Genomic DNA, 10879 nt, shown 5'->3' with positions numbered 1-10879 from the left:
TCATTAGGTCCTTTTTATTCTTGAGTGCTGAAGAGGTGCATGTTGTGGGTCGTGAGGGGTCAAGTGACTTCTTGTCACTTCTATTCTCAAGTAGCTGAGGCTGACTGATTTTGATGTCTTTCGATTAGATTACTTACAGTGTGGAAACAGGCCCTTCGGCCCAATAAGTCCACACCGACCCACCAAAGCATAACCCACCCAGACCCATTCCCCTTCATTTACCCCTTCACCCAGCACTACAGACAATTTAGCACGGCCAATTTACCTAACCTGCACATCTTTGGACTGTGGGAGGAAACCGGAGCACCCGGAGCACCCCCACGCAGACACGGGGAGAATGTGCAAACTCCACACACAGTCGCCTGAGGCGGGAATTGAACCCAGGTCTCTGGCGCTGTGAGGCAACAGTGCTGCCCAAATTGGTTTCTCCTCTCTAGGAAAAAGTAATGGGACTTCAAATAAAGTCTTTTTCAAACCTCCACGGTCTCGTAATTCAAGCACCATAAGCCTGCAGAAAGGAAATCGGAGCTCTGTGTGAAGGTGTTAGGACTGTAAATGCTGATTTTGCAGGCTAGTCTGCAACCTACACACTTCACTACAAGATTGTAGCTACCAGTGCAACCAAATACCTCCAAAAAAAAATTGCATTTTAGAAAGTCGTCATTTATATTTGAGGTTACCTGTTCATTTTCATGTGTACAGTATGGTGAGACTGTGCCTGTTGTGCCATCTGGTGGCAGTTCTGGCACTGCATCGTGTATTCTGCAAGATTCAGAGGCTGGCATCTCTTAATTTCTCACTTTTTTTAAAAAAAATCTTCAGTTACATTTTGTTGAGCTCAGCAGGCAGTTAGCATCAACTGCTTGTGATTTGTATGTGTATTTCTTTCCATGTTGTCAAAATTGATTCTAAATAATTCTCCATTTTCATTAACAGAATCTGACATAAAGCATGAAACTTTTTTTAAAAAAACATGATTATTAGTTTTGATTGCCTGTAACTTAAATGTTACATTTGAACTTTTTTTTTCTTGTGGAAGGCCTGCCAAAAGTTTAATGAACATTTAGGACATTGAGTAACTGGAAGAAAAAAATGTTCCTTCTGATAAGGGGGTCAGTCATAAAGGACAAGGATATTTTTTTGTTAGACAAGGGAATAAAAGTTTCAAGGTTAATGAGAATGGTTTGTGTTTTGAATTTCACAATCAGCTGAGATTTTATTAAATGGTGGAGCAATCTCAAGATGCTGAATGGTCAGCTGCTTCTTAGGGCAGCACAATGGCTCAGTGCCTCGCAGCGCCAGGGACCCAGGTTCGATTCCAGCCTCAGGTCTACATAGATTTCCTCCGGGTGCTCCAGTTTCCTCCCACAGTCCAAAGATGTGCAATTCAGGTGAATTGGCCATATTAAATTGTCCATAGTGATAGGTGCGTTAGTAAGGAGTAGGGGAATGAGTCTGGGTGGGTTACTCTTCAGAGGGTCGGTGTGGACTTGTTGGGCCGAAGGGCCTGTTTCCATGCTGTAGGGGATTCTAATCTAATCTAATTCTTCTGTTTCGCAATGTGTGGCATGGAGGGGAACTTTCAGAAAGTGGTATTCCCTTGTATCTCATGTCCTTGTCCTTTTAAAGGACATGGATTTGTAAGATGTGTTGAAGGAGCATAAGTAAGTTACTACGGTTCAGCTTACAGATGGTACGTACTGTTGCCACTGTGTGTCTATGATGAAAGGAGTGAATGCTGAAGATTAGTGGTGCCTTTGCTTCAAATTAAAGGCTCGTTTTTTTTTTTGGGTGGCACGGTGGCTCAGTAGTTAGCCCTGCTGCCTCACCGTGCCAGAGACTTGAGTTTGATTTCAGCCTTTGGCGACTGTCTGTGTGGGTTTGCTCAGTGTGTTCCAGTTTCCTCCCACAGTCCAAAGATGTGCAGGTTAGGTGAATTAGTCGTACTAAATTGTCCATAGTGTTCAGGGCTATATAGGTTAGGTGCATTCATCAGGGATAAAATGTAGAGTAATGGGGTAGTGGAATGGGTCTGGGTGGGGATACTCTTCGGAGGATCGGTCTGGACTCATTGGGCCAAATGGTTTGTTTTCACACTAGGGATTCTATGATTGTGGATAGGATGCCAATCAAGTGAATTACTTTATCCTAGCTCATGTCAAGCTTCATGACTGTTGGAGGTGCATTTGTTCAGGCAATTGGAGAGTAGTCAATCATTCTCTTGACTTATGCCTTGGAGATGGTGGATGGGCATTGGGAAAGCCGGAGGCGTGTTACTTGTTGCAAAATTACCAGCTGTTGACTTGCTCTTGTAGCCATAACATTTAATGGCTGGTCCAATTCAGTTTCTAGTCTTTGGTAACCCCAAGACATTGGTTTCAGTGATGGCAACGCCATTGAAAATCAAGGGACGATATCTCCCTTGTTGGAGATTGTCATTACCTGGTTCAAATGTTACTTGCTGCTTGTCAACCGGAGCCTTGAATGTCATCCAGGTCTTGTTGTATTTGTACCTGGACTGTTTCACTGATTGATGATTGCACAAATCAACAACTCAATGAGCATCTTACATGTGATAATAGCAGTGAAGAAGTAGCTTAAGATGGTTAGACCTAGGATACCACTCCAAGGAACTCCTGCAGTGAAGTTCTGGTGCTGAGATGATTGACCTCCAACAATCACAAGATCATCTTTTGTAGTTGGTATGATTCCAATCAACAGAGGATTTTTTCCTTAATTTCCATGGGCTCCAAAATATCAGGGGCTGCTCTATGCTATCATTGACTTCAAGGAGAGTGACTCACCTGACTTCTGGTGTTCAGCTGTTTGTCCACATACACACCATAGCTCTAATGAGGTCTGAAGCTGAATGGCCATTGTGGAAACTAAAATGAGTTGCAGTGAGCTGCTTATTCCTTTGCAAATGCCACTTGATAATCTAGTTGACGGTCCTTTCCATCATTTGGCTGATAATTGATTTGACCCATGGGACACTAATTAAAGTCATAGAGATGTACAGCACACAAACAGATCCTTTGGTCCAACTCATCCAGATATCCCATCCTAATCTAGTCCCATTTGCCAGCACTTGGCCCTTATCTCTCTAATCCCTTCCTATTCATATTCCCATCCATATACCTTTTAAATGTTGCAGTTGTACCAGCCTCCACCACTTCCTCTGGCAGCTCATTCCATACATGCACCAGAAAACATTGCCTCTTAGGTCTCTTTTATGTCTTTCCCCTCTCACCCTAAACCTATGCCCTCTAGTTCTGGACTTCCCCCACCCCAGGGAAAAGATTTTTTTTGGTCGAGTTGGTTTTGTGCTACACTTTGTGTACTCTGACACAGTGTCAGATAGATGCCAGTGTTGTAGCTGCACTGGAACAGCTTGGCAGAAGGTGGATGGGTACAGCTCCAACAACACTCAAGAAGCTTTACATCATCCAGCACAAAGCAGCATGCTTGATTGGCAGCACATTCACAAGCATCCACTTCCTCCGCCACCAACACTCAGTAGCAGCAGTGTGTACTATCTATAAGATGCACTGCAGAAATGGTACCTTACAAACCATGACCACTTCCATCAAGATACACGGGAACAACATTACAGCATGTTTTTGTCCTAGCCACTTGCCCATTCTAATTTGGATATATATTCTCATTCCTTTACTGTCACTGGGTCAAACTCCTGGAACTCCCTCCTTTAATGGCATTAAGAGTCTACCTACAGCATGTGGACCTCTTAGGTCTCTTTTATGTCTTTCCCCTCTCACCCTAAACCTATGCAGTTCAAGAAGGCAGCTCACCACCACCACTTTCTCAAGGATAACTGGGATGGGCAATAAATGCCTGCCCAGTCAGTGACGCCAACATCCATAGGAGCAGAAATAGGCTATTCAGCCTATCGAGTGTGTGGTGCTGGAAAAGCACAGCCGGTCAGGTAGCATCCGAGGAGCAGGAGAATTGACGTTTTGGGCATAAGCCCTTCATCAGGAATGGTTTTAACCTTGCTGCGAAGCCTCTTCCAAGGATGCCTACCTCGAAGAAGTTCTCCTCCTCTCTCTACAAGGAGCCTCATTCCTGATGAAGGGCTTATGCCCAAAATTTCGATTCTCCTGATCCTCTGATGATGCCTGACCTGCTGTGCTTTTTCAGCCCCACACTCTCAACGCTGATCTTCAGCATCTGCAGTCCTCACTTTCTCCATTTCAACCTATTGAGTTTGCACTACCCTTCGATGAGATCACGGCTGATCTGAGAATTCTGTGAGTAGAAGAAAAAGTCAATATGAAGGAGATATGAGTTGTTAGTTGGGGAGAGGCTTGGTGGTTTTCCTATTGTTATAAATATTACAAAAGCTTGGAACGACAGGAAGTCTGGAGAGAAAGTGACCCAACAGGCTTTTGATAATACGCCACCTGATCTGCAGAGTTGCACACAGTGAGCAAGAAAAGGAAAGTTTAAACTACCTTGACAGAGGGAGGGGGATCTGAGTGCAGATTTGTAAGGGCATTGAAGTAGTTGAAAGTGGATGGCAGAATATTAGAGAGTTATGAAGGCAGGTGAAACAAAGGCTAGAACATAGTCAACAAAGGAGCTATTTAGTGATTAATGTACATACTTCAAGACAAGGGAGTCTAGTGAATAATGCGAATGAACTGAGGGCAGAGAGAGACACTGAAGCATTTTGATTTAACTTATTATTGCCACATACCTAAGTATGGTGAGAAGTTTAGTTTTGTGAACAGTACAGGCAGATCATAGCAGACAAGGATATACAGAACATAGGCTGTTTAAACAGAGCAAAGTTAAACATCACACAACACCAGGTTATAGTCCAACAGGTTTAATTGGAAGCACTAGCTCAAGTGATAGTTTCACTTGAATGTAACTTTTTAAAAAAGTTTTGTGACTTACATATGAAAGAAGTGAAACTAACATGGTTATTCTAACAGATAAGAGACTTAACAAACAATCAAGGTATTTTTCAATGTATAATTTCAGTTACATCACACTGTAAACTTTTGCTATAAATTCTGTGTCTTACAATTGTGTCCTACCAACCACCTGATGACGGAGCAGCGCTCCAATTAAACCTGTTGGACTATAACCTGCTGTCGTGTGATTTTTAACTTTCTACACCCCAGTCCAACACCGGCATCTCCAAATCATAAACAGAGCAAGGCGTTATATTAGAGCAATTATTACAGAGGCATGACTTGAAAGAGAGTAGGAATGGTGTTGAACGTCCCTGTTAGAGGATTTTCACACAAGAGAAAGGTGGAATAAAAAAGGTTGGAGGTACTCGCAACAAGTTGAAGAAAGCTGTGCGAAGGGATGATATGTGAAACGAATCATTAAATAGAGTTGTACAGGCTGAACTGAAGGCCAAAAAAGAGGCAGTTACTCTAATGGGAATTAATAAAGGCCACCGAACATTCAAAGAGATAGATAATGAAAAGTTGCTGACAATGAAATTTCTAAAGGAGATGATTGCTGAGAAATACAGGAACAAGAGGGAAGCAATAGTCAGGGATTTTAACAATCCTAATGTTCAATGGAATAAAATAAGATAATTGTAAAAGGCATGGAGTGTGCAGGGTTCTTGAAATACACAATTACAAACACAAATACAAATGTTGATTTTTTTTTGAGCAGTAAATAGCAAACCCACCAAAAGCAGGGACACTTATGGCTTTCGATTGAAGCTGGGTCACTGGAATGTGTCTCAGTGGAGGAATATGTTGATAATGATCAGTAAAAAGGCATGGTCAATGTGTATGGAGACTTCACCTGAATGAGGCAAAGTCTGAGTGGGTGGACCGTTGAGTGCAGGAACAGAAATAGGCCATTCAGCCCATCGAGTCTGCTCCACCAATCAATGAGGTCATGGCTGATCTAATAATCCTCAACTCTGGCCATCAACAGGTCCAGGCAGCGGGCCGTGGAGGGGGTCGTTAGGGCCGACTGCCTGCCCCTCTTCCGCGGTTACGTTAGGGCCCGGGTGTCCTTGGAGAAGGAGCACGCGGTGTCCACCAACACCCTGGAGTTGTTCAGGGAGAGGTAGGCCCCGCAGGGAGTGGAGTGCATTATTTCCCCCTCCAACTCTATTTTGATTTAGTCCCTACCCTCCCCTTCACTGTTTTGATCACACAGCACTGTCCCTTGCTGTGAAGGGCAGTGTTTGTCACTGGCCACCCGGGTGTTTTCCTATCTTCCTGGTGGTGGAAATTGAATAAAGATTGGTGCACTTTGTGTCTAAAAATAGAAAAAAAAAAGAAAAAAAAATAATCCTCAACTCTGGCCATCAACTGGTCCAGGCAGCGGGCCGTGGAGGGGGTCGTTAGGGCCGACTGCCTGCCCCTCTTCCGCTGTTACGTTAGGGCCCGGGTGTCCTTGGAGAAGGAGCACGCGGTGTCCATCAACACCCTGGAGTTGTTCAGGGAGAGGTAGGCCCCGCAGGGAGTGGAGTGCATTATTTCCCCCTCCAACTCTATTTTGATTTAGTCCCTACCCTCCCCTTCACTGTTTTGATCACACAGCACTGTCCCTTGATGTGAAGGGCAGTGCTTGTCACTGGCCACCCGGGTGTTTTCCTATCTTCCTGGTGGTGCAATTTGAATTAAAAAAAAATAAAAAAAAAATAAACAGGAGTGTTAGGGCAGTGTTTGTCACTGGCCACCCGGGTTTTCCTATCTTCCTGGTGGTGGAATTTGAATAAAGATTCGTGCACTTTGTGTCTTTCACTGTGTCTCACACCTGCACACACACACACCATGGGTGCTGGGGATAAAATAAGCACTACCGCACTTAGGTGGTAGTGTGGGGGTTAAAAAAAAAAGGGAAAGGAAAAAAAAAAAATCCTCAACTCTGGCCATCAACCGGTCCAGGCAGCGGGCCATGGAGGGGGTCGTTAGGGCCGACTGCCTGCCCCTCTTCCGCGGTTACGTTAGGGCCCGGGTGTCCTTGGAGAAGGAGCACGCGGTGTCCACCAACACCCTGGAGTTGTTCAGGGAGAGGTAGGCCCCGCAGGGAGTGGAGTGCATTATTTCCCCCTCCAACTCTATTTTGATTTAGTCCCTACCCTCCCCTTCACTGTTTTGATCACACAGCACTGCCCTTTGATGTGAAGGGCACTGCTTATCACTGGCCACCCGGGTGTTTTCCTATCTTCCTGGTGGTGGAAATTGAATAAAGATTCGTACACCTTGTGTCTCTCACTGTGTCTCACACCTGCAAAAATAAATCCTCAACTCTACATGCCTGCCTTTCCCCATATTCTTTGATTTCTGTACTGAAATATTTGTCTACTTCTGCCTTGAATATATTTAATCACCTAGTCCTCTGTGAGAAAGAATTCCAGATTCACAACTGAGAGAAGAAATTTGTCTCATCTCTTCCTTCATTTTATCCCTTATTCTGAGATTATGCCATCGGGTCATGGACTCTCCCACAATGGGAAACCTGTCAGGTCCCCTAAAGATCTTGTATTTCAATTATGTCACCTTTCATTCTTCTATATTCCAATGAGTACAGGCCCAAGCTACTCAACTTTTCTCATAAGCCAGTACCTTTATGCCTGGTATTAGCTTAGTAAATCTTCTCTGGACTATCTTTACTTAGATACAGGGCCCATATCTGTTATCAGTATTCCAGCTGTAGTCTGGCGAGTGTCTTATGGAGTTTTGTTCAAATTCAGAATTTGGGGTAAAGGGTAACAGAGGTGCTTTAACTAAGGTTTACTACAAGAAGTAAAGACTCCAGTTTGAGAGGTGAGTGGGAAAGGATAAAAAGCATGGATGGAGAGACCAACCTGCGGTAAGACCAGTGTCCGAGAGACATCACAAACCAAATGTGATGCAACTACAAAGAAAGTAGCTCATTGGTGAGTAGGCCTGTTGAACTTATTTTAAAATTGTAAATTTTTAGTAGGGTATTTTTGTAAGTAATTAATAAGTTGACTAACATCAAGTCGAGCCACCATAGTCTTACCAGAACATAGGGCTACTCTCTCGTTAGGCAGAGACACCTGAGGACCACCATACCTCAGGCGAGGGGAGACGTTGAGCAGGAGAATGCTTCAATGGTAACCTCCACCAGTGATGGGAATTTAAGCCATACTGTTGCCATCACACTGCTTTGCAAACCAACCATCCAGGAGAAAGTGAGGACTGCAGATGCTGGAGATCAGAGACGAGACTGTGGTGCTGGAGAAGCACAGCAGGTCAGGCAGTATCCGAGGAGCAGGAGAATCGATGTTTCAGGAATAAGCCCTTCATCCTGATTCTTCTGCTCCTCAGACGCTGCCTGATCTGCTGTGCTTCTCCAGCACCACACTCTCGAAACCCACCATCTAGCCAATATCATAGGATAGGTAAAGTCAAGGAGTTAAGTGTCTAGTTCAACAATTGGTCTGGGTGCAATGGGTTTCAGTTCATGGAGCACTGACACCAGTACTGAGGTAGAAGGGAGATGTTCCAATGGGACAGGCATCACTTGAACTTTGCTGGGACTAGTGACCTGGCAAAATTGAATAACTGGGGCTGTGGAGAGGGCTTTAAGCTAATAAGAGTTAATAAATTGGGAGCAGGGAAGCATAGGCTTATATAGCAACAGAGGGCCCCCAATAGTGTCTGTGCTTTGGACAAAGAATATGTCTGGAGACAGAGGATGTGTAAAAAATGGCAGTATATTACTCATCATAATCCAATGCTGTGCAAAGGTCAGGTGAATTGGCCATCTAAATTGTCCATATTGTTCAGGGATGTGTAGGTTAGGTATATTAGTCAGGGGTAAATGTAGGGTAATAGGATAGGGGATTAGGTCTGGATGGGTTACTCTTTGGAGGGTCGTTGCGGACTTATTGGGCCAAATGGCCTGTTTCCACACTGATAGGAATTCTATGATCTATAATTACTCATGGGGACTTTAATATTCAAGTGGAATATTCAAGTTGGCATAGGTGGCCACGAGGAATATCTCCTCGGCTATTCAGGACATTTTCCTAGAACTATATGTTGTGGCTTCAACCAGGTATCTGGTACTTTAGAACAGAAATGACATTGCTGCAGAAACCGAGCAGGTCTGGCAGCATCTGTGCAGAGAGAAAGCAGAGTTAATGTTTCAGGTCCAGTGACTCTTCATCAGACCTGCTGAGTTTCTCCAGCAATTTCGATTTTTGTTTCAAATCTCCAGCATCTGCAGTTCTTTGTTTGAATCTGGTAACGTGTAACAAAAAAGGTTTAATAAATTATCTCAAAGTAAAAGATTCCTTTGGGAATAGTGACCATAACATGGTAGAGTTTAGCATTCAGTTTGGATCGGAACCAAGTGTGCTCAACTTAATTGAGGGTAATTACATAGGAATGAGGGCAGAGCTGGCTGGAGTGGATTCGGAAAGGAGTTTAGCAGCAAAGACAGTTGTGAAACAATGACAGACGTTTAAGAAAATATTCATGACTCACGACTAAGACATATTCCAGTGAGAAAGAAGAGTTCCAGGAAGGAGATAAGCCAAACACGTTTAACCAGACACGTCAAGGATAGCATCAAATGGAAAGAAAAAAACGTTCAATGTGGCAAGGAGTGGTGGTATTCCAGAGAACTGGGTAAGTGGCAGGAAGTTGAGGGTCATTTTATTCTCGATGTTATCAAGTTTCTGGAGTGCTGTTTGAGCTGCATTAATCCAGGCAAGCAGTTCTCCCCCAGTGCTCCTGACTGGTGCCTTGTGGAATACCCAAAATGCTGAGAAATGTAGAGGGACAAAGGAACAGTGGAGTGCATGTCCAAACATTTCCTGAAACTAGCAGGTTGGGTAAAGATGGTTTAGAAGACATACAGCATACTTTTATTAACGGAGGCACAGAACAGAAACATCGGGAGGTTGTAAATGTATAAAAATATTCACTAGGGTGCAGCTCAAGCACTGCATTACAAAAGAAATGTGATTCTACTTAACAGGTACAGGGAAAGCTTATTCCCAGGAACAAGCAACTGTGCTGTGAAAAGTGGCTGGAGTTGTTTTCTCTAGACGAGAGGAGGCTAAGGAGAGATTTAATTGAGGTGCATAAAGCCCTGATGAGCCTCATTGGTAACGGTTAAGGAAGGACTGATTTCCACAACTGGTCACTCCCCTGGTGGACACAATTCAGTGTTTGACAGGATGAGAGGGGAGTTGACAAATTTATTTCTGAAACGCGCTCCTGAAAGGGTGACACTGAGAACCTCACATAATAGTTTAAAGAAAGCTCCATCTAGTGGCCAGAGGCTGTGACTGTTCCGTACCATATGGAATGTTGTGTAACTAATGGAAAATTTGAACATTGAACCCTTTACATTAGCAAATTTGAAATGCATGTAAAAACATGTCGCAGGATGTGAGTATGACATACTTCAAAAATACACAGATAAAAGATCTTTTAAGATATAAACAGTTGAAGAAAAACAATATGGATGTGGCAAAGTGGTTGAGAAATATATTTCTTCATAATTTCAGGTGAGGTGATTGCTTCTGGCCTTACTCAGATTTCCAGTGCCGGGTTTACCCTTCACTTTGTCTTTTCTTGTTTTCCAAATAAGGGGAGAGCTGAAAATGTGTTGCTGGAAAAGCGCAGCAGGTCAGGCAGCATCCAAGAACAGGAGAATCGACGTTTCGGGCATAAGCCTTTCAATAAGGGGAGAGCCAGGAGTTTTGGGTGAAGATAATCTCAGCTCTTTATAATTTCTCAAACCACTGTACATCCAACACCGTAGTTCTGACTCACGTCGACACAAGCTGAGGCAGGATTGTGGGCAGAATGTCTTAGTAGGTTGAGCAAGACAGGCTATCGTTTCAGTGACAGGCACACAATAAAACGGGAGGCACACGTTCACAAGT

Source organism: Chiloscyllium plagiosum, unplaced genomic scaffold (genome assembly GCF_037043375.1).
Source record: "Chiloscyllium plagiosum isolate Xiang-an unplaced genomic scaffold, Cpla_swu_hap1 HiC_scaffold_13, whole genome shotgun sequence".
Classification (NCBI taxonomy): domain Eukaryota; kingdom Metazoa; phylum Chordata; class Chondrichthyes; order Orectolobiformes; family Hemiscylliidae; genus Chiloscyllium; species Chiloscyllium plagiosum.
This window is presented reverse-complemented; position numbering follows the sequence as displayed.